The following is a 12,411-nucleotide window of genomic DNA, read 5'->3' on the forward strand; positions in this document are numbered from 1 at the left end:
CATCTTTTTCTGGCTTAGGAATTAAGGTGATGGTGGCTTCATAGAAATAGTTTGGGAGGATTCCCTCTTTTTCGATTGTTTTGAATAGTTTGAGAAGAATTGGAGTTAGTTCTTCTCTAAATGTCTGGTAGAACTCAGCAGTGAATCCATCTGGTCCTGGGCTTTTCTTTGTTGGGAGGGCCTTTATTACTGTTTCAATTTCTGTGTCAGTTATGGGTCTGTTTAGGTTTTCTATGTCTTCCTGGCTCAATTTAGGTAGGTTGTATGTGTCCAAGAATCTGTCCATTTCTGATAGATTTCCCTGTTTGCTGGCATACAAGTCCTTGTAGTAATTTCTGATGATTCTTTTTATTTCTGTGGTGTCTGTTGTTATGTTTCCTTTTTCATCTCTGATCCTATTGATTTGGGTCTTTTCTCTTCTTTTTTTAGTTAGTTGGGCCAATGGGGTGTCAATTTTGTTTATTTTTTCAAAAAACCAGCTCCTTGTTTGGCTGATTTTTGTAATTTTTTTATTCAATCCTGTTGATTTCTTCTTTGATTTTAATTATTTCTCTTCTCCTACTGGGTTTGGGTTTGGTTTGCTGCAGATTTTCTAGATCCTTGAGATGACTTGAAAGCTCATCTATTTGGTGCCTTTCCAATTTCTTGATGTAGGCACCTATTGATATAAACTTTCCTCTTAACACTGTTTTTGTTGTATCCCATAGGTTTTGGTATGTTGTGCTTTTATCCTCATTTACTTCCAGAAAATTTTTGATTTCTCTTTTAATTTCTTCTATGACCCATTGTTCATTCAGGAGCATGTTGTTCAATCTCCATGTGTTTGCACGTGCTCTAGGGATTCCTGAGTTGCTAATTTCCAATTTCATTCCTTTGTGGTCTGAGAAGCTGCATGGTATGATTCTAATTGTTTTGAATTTGCTGAGACTTGCTTTATGGCATAGTATGTGGTCAATCCTAGAGAAGGTTCCATGTACTGCTGAGAAGGAAGAAAACTACAAAACCTTAAAGAAAGAAATAGAAGAGGTACCAAAACATGGAGAAACCTTCCATGCTCATGGATTGGAAGAATCAATATCATCAAAATGTCTATTCTCCCAAAAGCAATTTATACATTCAATGCCACGCCAATCAAGATAGCAAAAAGATTCTTCTCATATCTGGAAAAAATGATCCTGAAATTCATATGGAGACACAGAAGACCTCGAATAGCCAAAGCAATCTTGTACAACAAAAAAAAAAGCCGTAGGCATCACAATACCAGATTTCAGGACATACTACCGGGTAGTTGTACTCAAAACAGCATGGTACTGGTACAGAAACAGATGGATAGACCAATGGAACAGAATAGAAACACCAGAAATCAATCCAAACATCTACAGCCAACTTATATTTGACCAAAGATCCAAATCTAATCCCTGGAATAAGGACAGTCTATTCAATAAATGGTGCTGGGAAAATTGGATTTCCACATGCAGAAGCTTGAAGCAAGACCCATACCTATCACCTTACACAAAAATTCACTCAACATGGATTAAAGACTTTAATCCAGGACCCGAAACCATCAAATTATTAGAGAGTATTGGAGAAACCCTGCAAGATATAGGCACAGGCAAAGACTTCTTGGAAAAGACCCCAGGAGCACAGGCAGTCAAAACCAAAATTTACATTTGGGATTGCATCAAATTGAGAAGTTTCTGTACTTCAAAAGAAACAGTCAGGAAAGTGAAGAGGCACCCAACAGAATGGGAAAAAATATTTGCAAACTGTACTACAGATAAAGGGTTGATAACCAGAATCCACAAAGAAATCAAGAAAATCCACAACAACAAAACAAACAATCCACTTAAGAGATGGGCCAAAGACCCCAACAGAAATCTTTCCAAAGAGGAAATCCAAATGGCCAACAGACACATGAAAAAATGTTCAAGATCACTAGCAATCAGAGAAATACAAATCAAAACCACAATGAGGTTCCATCTCACCCCGGTGAAGATGGCTCACATTCAGAAATCTACCAACAGCAGATGCTGGAGAGGATGTGGGGAAAAAGGGACACTAACCCACTGTTGGTGGGAATGCAAACTGGTTAAGCCACTATGGAAGTCAGTCTGGAGATTCCTCAGAAACCTGAACATAACCCTACCATACAACCTAGCCATCCCACTCCTTGGAATTAATTTGGAAAATAAAAAAGCCATCTGCACATTAATGTTTATTGCAGCTCAATTCACAATAGTTAAGACCTGGAACCAACCTAAATGCCCATCAACAGTAGACTGGATAAAGAAATTATGGGACATGTACTCCATAGAATACTATACTGCAGTCAAAAAAAATGAAACCAGGTCATTTGCAACAAGATGGAGGAATCTGGAAAACATCATGCTGAGTGAATTAAGCCAGTCCCAAAGAGACAAATATCATTTGTTTTCCCTGATCGGTGACAACTGAGCACCAAAGGGGAAACCTGTGGAAGTGAAATGGACACTATAAGAAACAATGACCTGATCAGCTCTTGTCCTGACTCTAGATGTACAATGTAATACTTTATCCTTTTTAGTATTTGTTGTTGTTGTTGTTGTTGTTGTTGTTCTAGTACTAGTGGTTGAACTCTGTAATTAACACACAATTATTCTTAGGTGTTTAAATTTTAACTGAAAAGTGATCCCTGTTAAATTTCAGAGTGGAAAAAGAGAGGGAGGAGATGCACAGTTTGGGACATGCACAATCAGTCTTGCCCCAAATGGTGTAGTTAGTAATGTGCCAGGGGATTCCAACACAATCCCATCAAGGTGGCATGTACCAATGCCATCTCACTAGTCCAAGTGATCAATTTCAGTTCATAATCGATGGCTCTGATAGGTCTAAGAGTCAAAGGGATCACACAAACAAGACAAGTGTCTGCTAATATTAACTGATAGAATCAAAAAGGGAGAGAAGGATCCAACATGGGAAGCAGGATACACAGCAGACTCATAGAATGGCAGATGTCCTAAACAACACTCTGGCCTCAGAATCAGCCCTAAAGGCATTCGGATCTGGCTGAAGAGCCCATGAGAGTATTGTAGGCATGGAAAGCCAAGATACCATGGAAAAAAAAGACCTAAATGAAAGATCTCTGTTAGTGAGATCTCAGTGGAAAAACGGGGCCATCAAAGAAGGAGGTACCTTTCTCTGAAGGGAGGAGAGAACTTCCACTTTGACTATGACCCTATCGGAATAAGATCAAAGTCAGCGAACTCTAAAGGCTTCCATAGCCCTGACAACTCATGACTAGAGCCTAGGGAGATTACTGACGCCATGAACAGGAGTGTCAAATTGTTAAGTCAGCAACAGGAGTCACTGTGTACTTACACCCCATGTGGGATCTGTCCTTAATGTGTTGTCTAATGTGAAGTGATGCTATAACTAGTACTGAAACAGTATTTTTATACTTTGTGTTTCTGTGTGGGTACAAACTGATGAGGTCTTTACTAATTATATGCTGAATTGATCTTCTGTATATAAAGATAATTGGAAATGAAAAAAAAACCTGGTGTTAAATTGGAAATGGCATAGAAAATTAATTTTTAAAAAAATATTATGTAGGATCTCTGTCTTTAATGTGCTGTACACTGTTATTTAATGCTATATCTAGTACTCCAACGGTAGTTTTTTCACTTTGTGTTGCTATATGGGGCAAACTGTTGAAATCTTTACCTAATATATACTAAACTGATCTTCTGTATTTAAAGAGCATTGAAAATGAATCTTTTTTTTTGACAGGCAGAGTGGACAGCGAGACAGAGAGACAGAGAGAAAGGTCTTCCTTTTGCCGTTGGTTCACTTTCCAATGGCCGCTGCGGTTGGCGTGCTGCGGCCGGCACACCGCGCTGATCTGAAGCCAGGAGCCAGGTCCTTCTCCTGGTCTCCCATGAGGTGCAGGGCCCACGCACTTGGGCCATCGTCCACTGCACCCCCTGGGCACAGCAGAGAGCTGGCCTGGAAGAGGGGCAACTGGGTCAGAATCCGGTGCCCCGGCCGGGACTAGAACCCGGTGTGCCGGCACCACAAGGCGGATGATTAGCCTGTTAAGCCACGGCGCTGGCCGAAAATGAATCTTGATGTGAATGGAAGGGGAGAGGGAGCGGGAAAGGGGAGGGTTGCGTGTGGGAGGGAAGTTATGGGACGGCGGAAGCCATTGCAACCCATAAGCTGTACTTTGGAAATTTATATTCATTAAATAAAAGTTTAATAAATGAAAAAAAGAAAAAAAAATGTCCCCTGCTAAAATTCATTCAAAACTGTAAAGTCCATTGATAACATCCAGAAACCACAAACACAGAGGCTGTAGCAAGATCTGGGATTCAGTTAGCCACAACACCAGAGGAGAGTTCTGGTATGATCAAGTCATATACGGACAAAGTGTTATGGAACTCGTAAGCAATGACTCAGAAAATCACAGTCAAACTGGTTTTGGAGGAAATCACACTCATTTTCTTGGGCAAGTGCAGAAAATGTCATGTTAGAAATATAAATATCATGTTTGTGAGCCACAGTTACTCTAGGTTTCTCCTTAGAAAACACGAATGTTCAGAGGTTTTTTCTGCATACGGAACCAATTAACATTTGCCAGCCCAAAACAAAATGTCCCCTACTAAAATTCATTCCAAACCATAAAGTCCATTGATAATATCCAGAAAACACCAGCACTGAGGCTGTAGTAAGATCTGGGATTGAGTTACTCACAACACAACCGGATATTTCCGGTTTAATCCAGTCATATCCGGACAAACATTTGTGGAATTCGTATGCAAAGGACCCAGAAAATCAGTCTTTTTCCTGGGCAAGTGCATAAAATGTCATGTATACAACCACAAATATCATGTTTGTTTGCTGTAGTTGCTCTAGCTTTCTCCCTAGAAATCACGAATGTGTAGAGTTTGTGTCTCCATGTGGAACCAGTTAGCGTTTCCCAGCAGGAATCAAAATATTCCCCGCTAAATTTCATTCCAAAATGTAAAGTCCATTGATAATGTCCAGAGAACACAAACACACACAGAGGCTCTAGAAAGACCTCGGATTCAGTTAGCCACAAAACAAGAGATATTTCTGATATGCTCCAGGGAAAACCGGACCAAGTGTTATGGAATTCATATGCAATGGACCCGGAAAATCACAGTCAAACTGTTTTTGGAAAAAAAGCATAAGTTTTCTCTTAGGCAAGTGCATAAAATGTCATGTTTACAATCATAAATACCATATTTGTTTTCCGCAGTTGCTCTAGCTTTCTCCTTAGAAAACATGAGTATGTAGAGGTTCTGTCTTCTTGTGGAACCAATTACATTTGTCAGCACACAAAAAAATGTTCTCTGCTAAAATTCATTAAACCATAAAGTCCATTGATAATATCCAGAGAACACAAACAAACACAGAGGCTGTAGCAAGATCTGGGATTGAGTTATCCATAACAAAAGAGGATATTTCTAGTTTGATCCAGTTTCATTCAGACAAAGTGTAGTGGAATCCGTATGCAATGGACCCAGAAAATGACAGTCAAACTGGTTTTGAAGGAAAGCAAAGAGGTTTTCTGGGGCAAGGGGATAAAATGTCATGTTAGAAATATAAATATCAAGTTTGTTTGCCACAGTTGCTCTAGCTTCCTCTTTAGAAAGCACGAATGTGTAGAGGTTTTTTCTTCTGGTTGAACCAATTAACATTTGCCAGCAAAAATTAAAATTTTAGTATTTGTTGTTGTTGTTGTTGTTGTTGTTGTTCTAGTACTAGTGGTTGAACTCTGTAATTAACACACAATTATTCTTAGGTGTTTAAATTTTAACTGAAAAGTGATCCCTGTTAAATTTCAGAGTGGAAAAAGAGAGGGAGGAGATGCACAATTTGGGACATGCTCAATAGGACTTTCCCCAAATGGTGGAGTTAGAAATGTGCCAGAGGATTCCAATACAATCCCATCAAGGTGGCATGTACTAATGCCATCTCACTAGTCCAAGTGATCAATTTCAGTTCATAATCGATGGCTCTGATAGGTCTAAGAGTCAAAGGGATCACACAAACAAGACAAGTGTCTGCTAATAATAACTGATAGAATCAAAAAGGGGGAGAAGGATCCAACATAGGAAGCGGGATACACAGCAGACTCATAGAATGGCAGATGTCCTAAACAACACCCTGGCCTCAGAATCAGCCCTTAAGGAGAATGGGCAAGATGGCGGAATAGGAAGGGAGCACACTATTAGTCCGGGGGAGAGACAGTTTAATAAAAGTGGAGATACTGCAGGGTCAAGGAAGAGTAGGGGAAGAAACAGCAGCGGAAACTATTCCAGAACTAGTGATTCACAGTGGACCTGCGTGGAGAGCGTGGGAGCCCAAGTTCGGGACACCAGCGGCAGAATCATCACACCAGTGCTGGAACGCGCGGTGAGCCGAACCTCAATAGCCCAAGACACCAGCGGGCAAGCGGAAAGAGGAGACTAGAGGGAACGAGGCTTGAAACCCCATTTGGAAAATTTCACCAGGCTAACTAGAAGAGAGACAGGGAAAAAAAGTGACCGATGCGGACACGAGTTTCTCTCTGCTCACCTCTCAAAAGTGAGCAAGACAACGAGCAGCCACCATTTTGGACATACGTCATAAGCAGGGCAACCTCACGTCTGCACCGGCCCTGAATCTATCAGAAAAACCTGACTCTGGGGGGAGGGGTGAAATAACAGGAGATTAGGATCTAACTTGGCAACCCACTGGGAGACTGCAGGAGAATTGGAGCCCACACTGAGGGCAGCAGAGATTCCCTGTGTGGTCCTTGGGAAAGAGCTTCCGATCTCTGGCTCCTGTGGGTATATCATTCGCCTGCTAACTGCCTCCAATTACGTTCAGCTGTGTGGAATTACTTCCCTTTTGACTCAAAAAAAAAGAAGGAAAGAAAGAGAGATTTACCACGCCTAACCTGGGAGTGTCACCTTTGGCACATCCTCAAACCTGAGGAACCAAACAGCTTTCAGGCCACACTCATCTCAAGCCTCTAAGGCTCCATAAAAAGCAGACAATCCACTTAACCTAGAGCTATAGGTTAATAAGAAAAAAAACCACAGTGAAGAAACCAAATATCTCCAACATGCCAAACAACAAACGCAAAAACCGAGGTAACAAGAACAAGGAAGACACTATGATGCCCCCAAATGAAAAAGACACCCCAATTCAAGATTATGTAGATCATGAGATAGAGGAAATGCAAGAAGCGGATCTCAAAAAATTGATAAGAACATTAAGAAGTTCTCAAAAACAAATTCTTGAACTACAGAAATCCTTAATGGACAAGATAGAAAATCTCTCTCATGAAAATGAAATATTAAGAAGGAATCAAAATGAAATGAAACAACTAGAAGAACAAGAAACTGTGATAGTGATGAGAAATCATAATGAAATGAAGAATTCAATAGATCAAATGATAAACACATTAGAGAGCCTTAAAAACAGAATGGGCGAAGCAGAAGAGAGAATATCAGACTTAGAAGACAGAGAACAGGAAAGGAAACAGGTAAACCAAAGAAAAGAAGAGGAAATTAGAAATCTAAAAAATATTGTTGGGAATCTACAGGATACTCTTAAAAAACCTAACATTTGGGTTCCAGGAGTTCCTGAAGTCATGGAGAGGGAGAAAGGATTAGAAGGCATTTTCAGTGAGATACTAGCAGAAAATTCCCCAGGTTTGGAGAAGGAAAGAGGCATCTTAGTACAGGAAGCTTATAGAACCCCTAATAAACATGACCAAAAGAGATCCTCACCACGACACATTGTAATCAAACTCACCACAGTGAAACATAAAAAAAAAGATTCTAAAATGTGCAAGAGAGTAACATCAGATTACTCTCAGGGGATTTCCAATTAGACTCACAGCAGACTTCTCAACAAAAACCCAACAAGCTAGAAGGGAATGGCGAGACATAGCCCAGGTACTAAGAGAGAAAAACTGCCAGCTCAGAATATTATACCCTGCAAAGCGCTCATTTGTGAATGAAGGTGAAAGAAAGACCTTTCATAGCAAACAGATTGAAACAATTTGTTGCCACTCGTCCTGCCCTGCAAAAGATGCTTAAAGATGTGTTACACACAGAAACACAGAAACATGGTCATCAATATGAAAGAAGGTAAAGGAAGGAAACCTCACAGCGAAAGTTCACACGAAGCTCAATTTCTCTTTGACATAGAATTAAACTCTGATGCTCTGTTAAAGCAATATGTTAAAGTAATCTATTATGTTCTCTTGATGTCTGTTAAATTCTAATTGTTCAAAAACAGCTGAATTTTTATTAAGAGCTATGAGTTATTTAAATATGTGCTTATTTTCAAAGATTTGAATAATCACCTTGTAACAATGATCAAATTTGGTCTATGATGTTATGATTTTAAGGAATCTTATTTCAACCAGATATTTTGGATTTTGATCCTTCTTGGTGTTCTTGAGAGGCATTCAAAAAACTGAAGTTTCAAACAATCTGGACTCTAAAATTTCCAGTAAATCTTGGGCTTTGGTTTTTCCAGTTTGGGCCCAACTGAAAAAACTGAAGGACCTATGTCTCTCATCTTATAGAGACACCAACTAATCAGGCTATTTGGATTATATTATAAGTACTGTCAAGATGTGACATGGTACTACATTTTAACTTTCTATAATGAAAATGCTATTAATACAAATATTTGAGAATTAAAAAGTCTAATGATCTTGTGTTACTAGACATGCTAGTTATCTTAAGGAGAAAGCCCCAGAGGCCTAAAGGGTTAAATACTTGTAAAATCCTGCAGGTGCTTTCAAAAATACTGTGAAGTAAGCAAGTGCCTCTTGTTGGTTGAAGAGTATATAATGTTAAACATGGCGACTTAAAGTCTTTTCTCATCCACCGTGATATATGTGATTTGCTGCTCATAAAACTAAAGCGTTGTTGGTTCTGTGTGTAGCTGTCCTCCAATAGGTTCCTATGGACTTTTTCCAGCCACTTCTATTGTATTCAGTACTTTAGGATGGCTTTGTAAACAGTTGAAGCCAATCATGAATTAACAGTACCAATTGAGGGAAAGTATGATTAACAGAATTTACTAAAAACAAAAAGCAATTCAAATCAATTGACAATCTACAAAAAGAGTTAAAGATTTTAAAAGCTATTATTAAAATTGCTATACTGTTCTATTATGTTATGTCATATGTGTGTACATATTGTATGTCCACATGGGAAAATTTTAATAAGGATTTTATTTTAATTGGCTTATAGATAAGATTGTCCATAAATTTAAGCTGCTAAAATCAATCAAAGATACATTTTAATTTGAGTGACCTGAAACTTTGCTTCATATGTTTTATACTAGTTGGTAGAAAGAAACTAAAAATATTTTATATGGTTGTGCTTAAGTTTACTGGTTAAACAAACTACACCATTTTAGATATTTAAGAGGTGTTTCCAAATACATGAATCTTAAAATTTATAGAAGGCATTGGACCTTCTGGTAAATGTTTTCTTAAGTTGTTATCTAATGGTTGAAATGGTTTGCTAAGTATTCATGTAATATTGCTATTGTCAGCAAGCGATCTAGGACTTGCTCCCTCATTTCTCTATTCTAAGCCCAACTTGTTCTTCCATTTCTCTATTCTCCTCAAGGTAGGAAACTAATTCTATTATGAAGGTATCTGTAGGATGACAATTTAATCTTTAGACCTTATAAAAGAGATGACTAACATTTTTTCTGTAATAGCATAGCCAAAATAAGAGCTTAAATAATAATCTCATAACTAGATTTACTTCGCCATCAGCGAAGTAAACAGTAAGTAGAAAAAACTTCCCTTTCAGACCAAAGGGAAAGAAAGTTTCTAAGTGAGAATATAATTTTCCTCATGGGCATTGTCTACCTTAGAAAAACTACTACAGAACATGCCTGTGACTAGAGACTTGTAGTTCAGGCCACCGAAGATTAGAGATGAGACTTGGGCACTCCCTTGACTTACATCCTCTGGTCTGATATAACACAAACCAAGAGGAAAAGAAAGCTAGGCATCAGAAGCAACGGGTGGCAGGCCTATTAATGGCTGATCTGTACAGTGATCTGCCCTCAAGGAGACCCAACAGGCCAGTCCACTGCAGTGGCTTTCAATGTGGTAAGCCTGGGCTTCAGCAGAAATCAGCTTGTGAAGGGCCCTGGCAGCTCTGCCAAGAGTTGGATCACTGGAAATGGACCTGCCCTGGAGTCCAAGGATGCCCAGGTCAGAGCCACAGATCTTGTTGGCTCTAAGCTGAATAGCCCTTCACTCAGCCCAACTTCCAAAGTGACCACTGTAGCTGAGGGGATGGCCAAGTAGGGTAAGCAACATTGAAGGCAGAACTGTAAATTTCTTATTAGAGATGCCACCTGCCTTTACCTAGCCAGCTCTCCTCCCAGGCCAGGTAAGTAATGAAAGTCAACAGAGTGCCTTCCCCTAGGAAGTTCACACCTCCCTTAGGATATACCCCATGTGAAGAGATAGATAGGTCTGGGCCTCTTAACTCACAAGGCCTAAAGCCCACCAGATTATTATCAAGCCCCTTCTATCAGGTTCTATTTGCCTCTCAATCAGAAAACTTAATTGTAGTTTAGACTGCACCTTTCTTAGCTCCTCTAACAATGACTCTGTCCTTTGTTCTAGACCCTCTATAGCGTACTTGGGCCTCATTCCTTTGTAATTATAACCTCTACCACCAGTGGATCTACTCCCAACCTCTGTGTACTGATGGCCCTCTTCCCCACTTAATGCTGTATAATTGTTCAAACCTGGTAAATGCCACTCTTAGGATCATTGGTTATTATCCTCACCCTGTCTTTATGACCTTGTCTAAATATTATCAGAGTTGGCGAACTTGGAAGGCTTCCATAGCCTTGGCAACTCATGACGACAGCCTAGGGTGGTTACTGGCACCATAAACTAGTGTGTCAATTTGTTGGGTCAACAACAGGAGTCACTGGGCACTTGCTCCTCATGTGGGATCTCTGTCCTTAATGTGCTGTACATTTTGATTTAATGCTATAACTTGTCCTCAAACAGTATGTTTCACTTTTTGTTTCTATGTGGGTGCAAACTATTGAAATCTTTACTTAATATATACTAAATTGATCTTCTGTTTATAAAGAGAATTGAAAATGAATCTTGATGTGAATGGAAGGGGAGATGGAGTGGGAGAGGAGAGGGTTGTGGGTGGGAGGGAAGTTATGGGAGGGGGAAACCATTGTAATCTATAAGCTGTACATTGGAAATTTATATACATTAAATAAAAGTTTTTAAAAAACAATCAGCCCTTAAGGCCTTCTGATCTGGCTGAAGAGCCCATGAGAGTGTTGTAGGCATGGAAAGCCACGATACCATGGAAAAGAAAAAAAAAAGAAGAAGACCTAAATGAAAGATCTCTGTGAGTGAGATCCCAGTGGAAAGAACGGGGCCATCAAAGAAGGAGGCACCTTTCTCCGAAGGGAGGAGAGAACTTCCACTTTGACTATGACCCTATCGGAATAAGATCAAAGTCAGCGAACTCTAAAGGCTTCCATAGCCCTGGCCACTCATGACTAGAGCCTAGGGTGGTTACTGATGCCATGAACAGGAGTGTCAAATTGTTAAGTAGCAACAGAAGTCACTGTGTACTTACATCCCATGTGGGATCTGTCCTTAATGTGTTGTATAATGTGCAGTGATGCTATAACTAGTACTGAAACAGTATTTTTGCACTTTGTGTTTCTGTGTGGGTACAAACTGATGAGATCTTTACTAATTATATACAGAATCGATCTTTTGTATATAAAGAGAATTGGAAATGAAAAAAAAACCTGGTTTTAAAATGGAAATGGCATAGAAAATTAATTAATTAAAAATATATTATGTAGGATCTCTGTCTTTAATGTGCTGTACACTGTTATTTAATGCTATAACTAGTACTCCAACAGTATTTTTTTTTCACTTTTGTTGCTATATGGTGGCAAACTGTTGAAATATTTACCTAATACATACTAAACTGATCTTCTTTATATAAAGATAATTGAAAATGAATCTTGATGTGAATGGAAGGGGAGAGGGAGCGGGAAAGGGGAGTGTTGTGGGTGGGAGGGAAGTTATGGGAGGGGGGAAGCCATTGTAACCCATAAGCTGTACTTTGGAATTTTATATTCATTAAATAAAAGTTTAATAAATGAAAAAAAAAGAAATTATGGGATATGTACTCTATAGAATACTATACAGCAGTAAAAAACAGTGAAATCCAGTCATTTGCCACAAAATGGAGGAATCTGGGAAACATCATGCTGAGTGAAATAAGCCAGTCCCACAGGGGAAAATGTCATATGGTCTCCCTGATCGGTGACAACTAACCAAGCACTGAAAAGGAAACCTGTTAAAGTAAAATG

The sequence above is a fragment of the Lepus europaeus genome, unplaced genomic scaffold (assembly GCF_033115175.1).
Source record: "Lepus europaeus isolate LE1 unplaced genomic scaffold, mLepTim1.pri SCAFFOLD_194, whole genome shotgun sequence".
Lineage (NCBI taxonomy): Eukaryota > Metazoa > Chordata > Mammalia > Lagomorpha > Leporidae > Lepus > Lepus europaeus.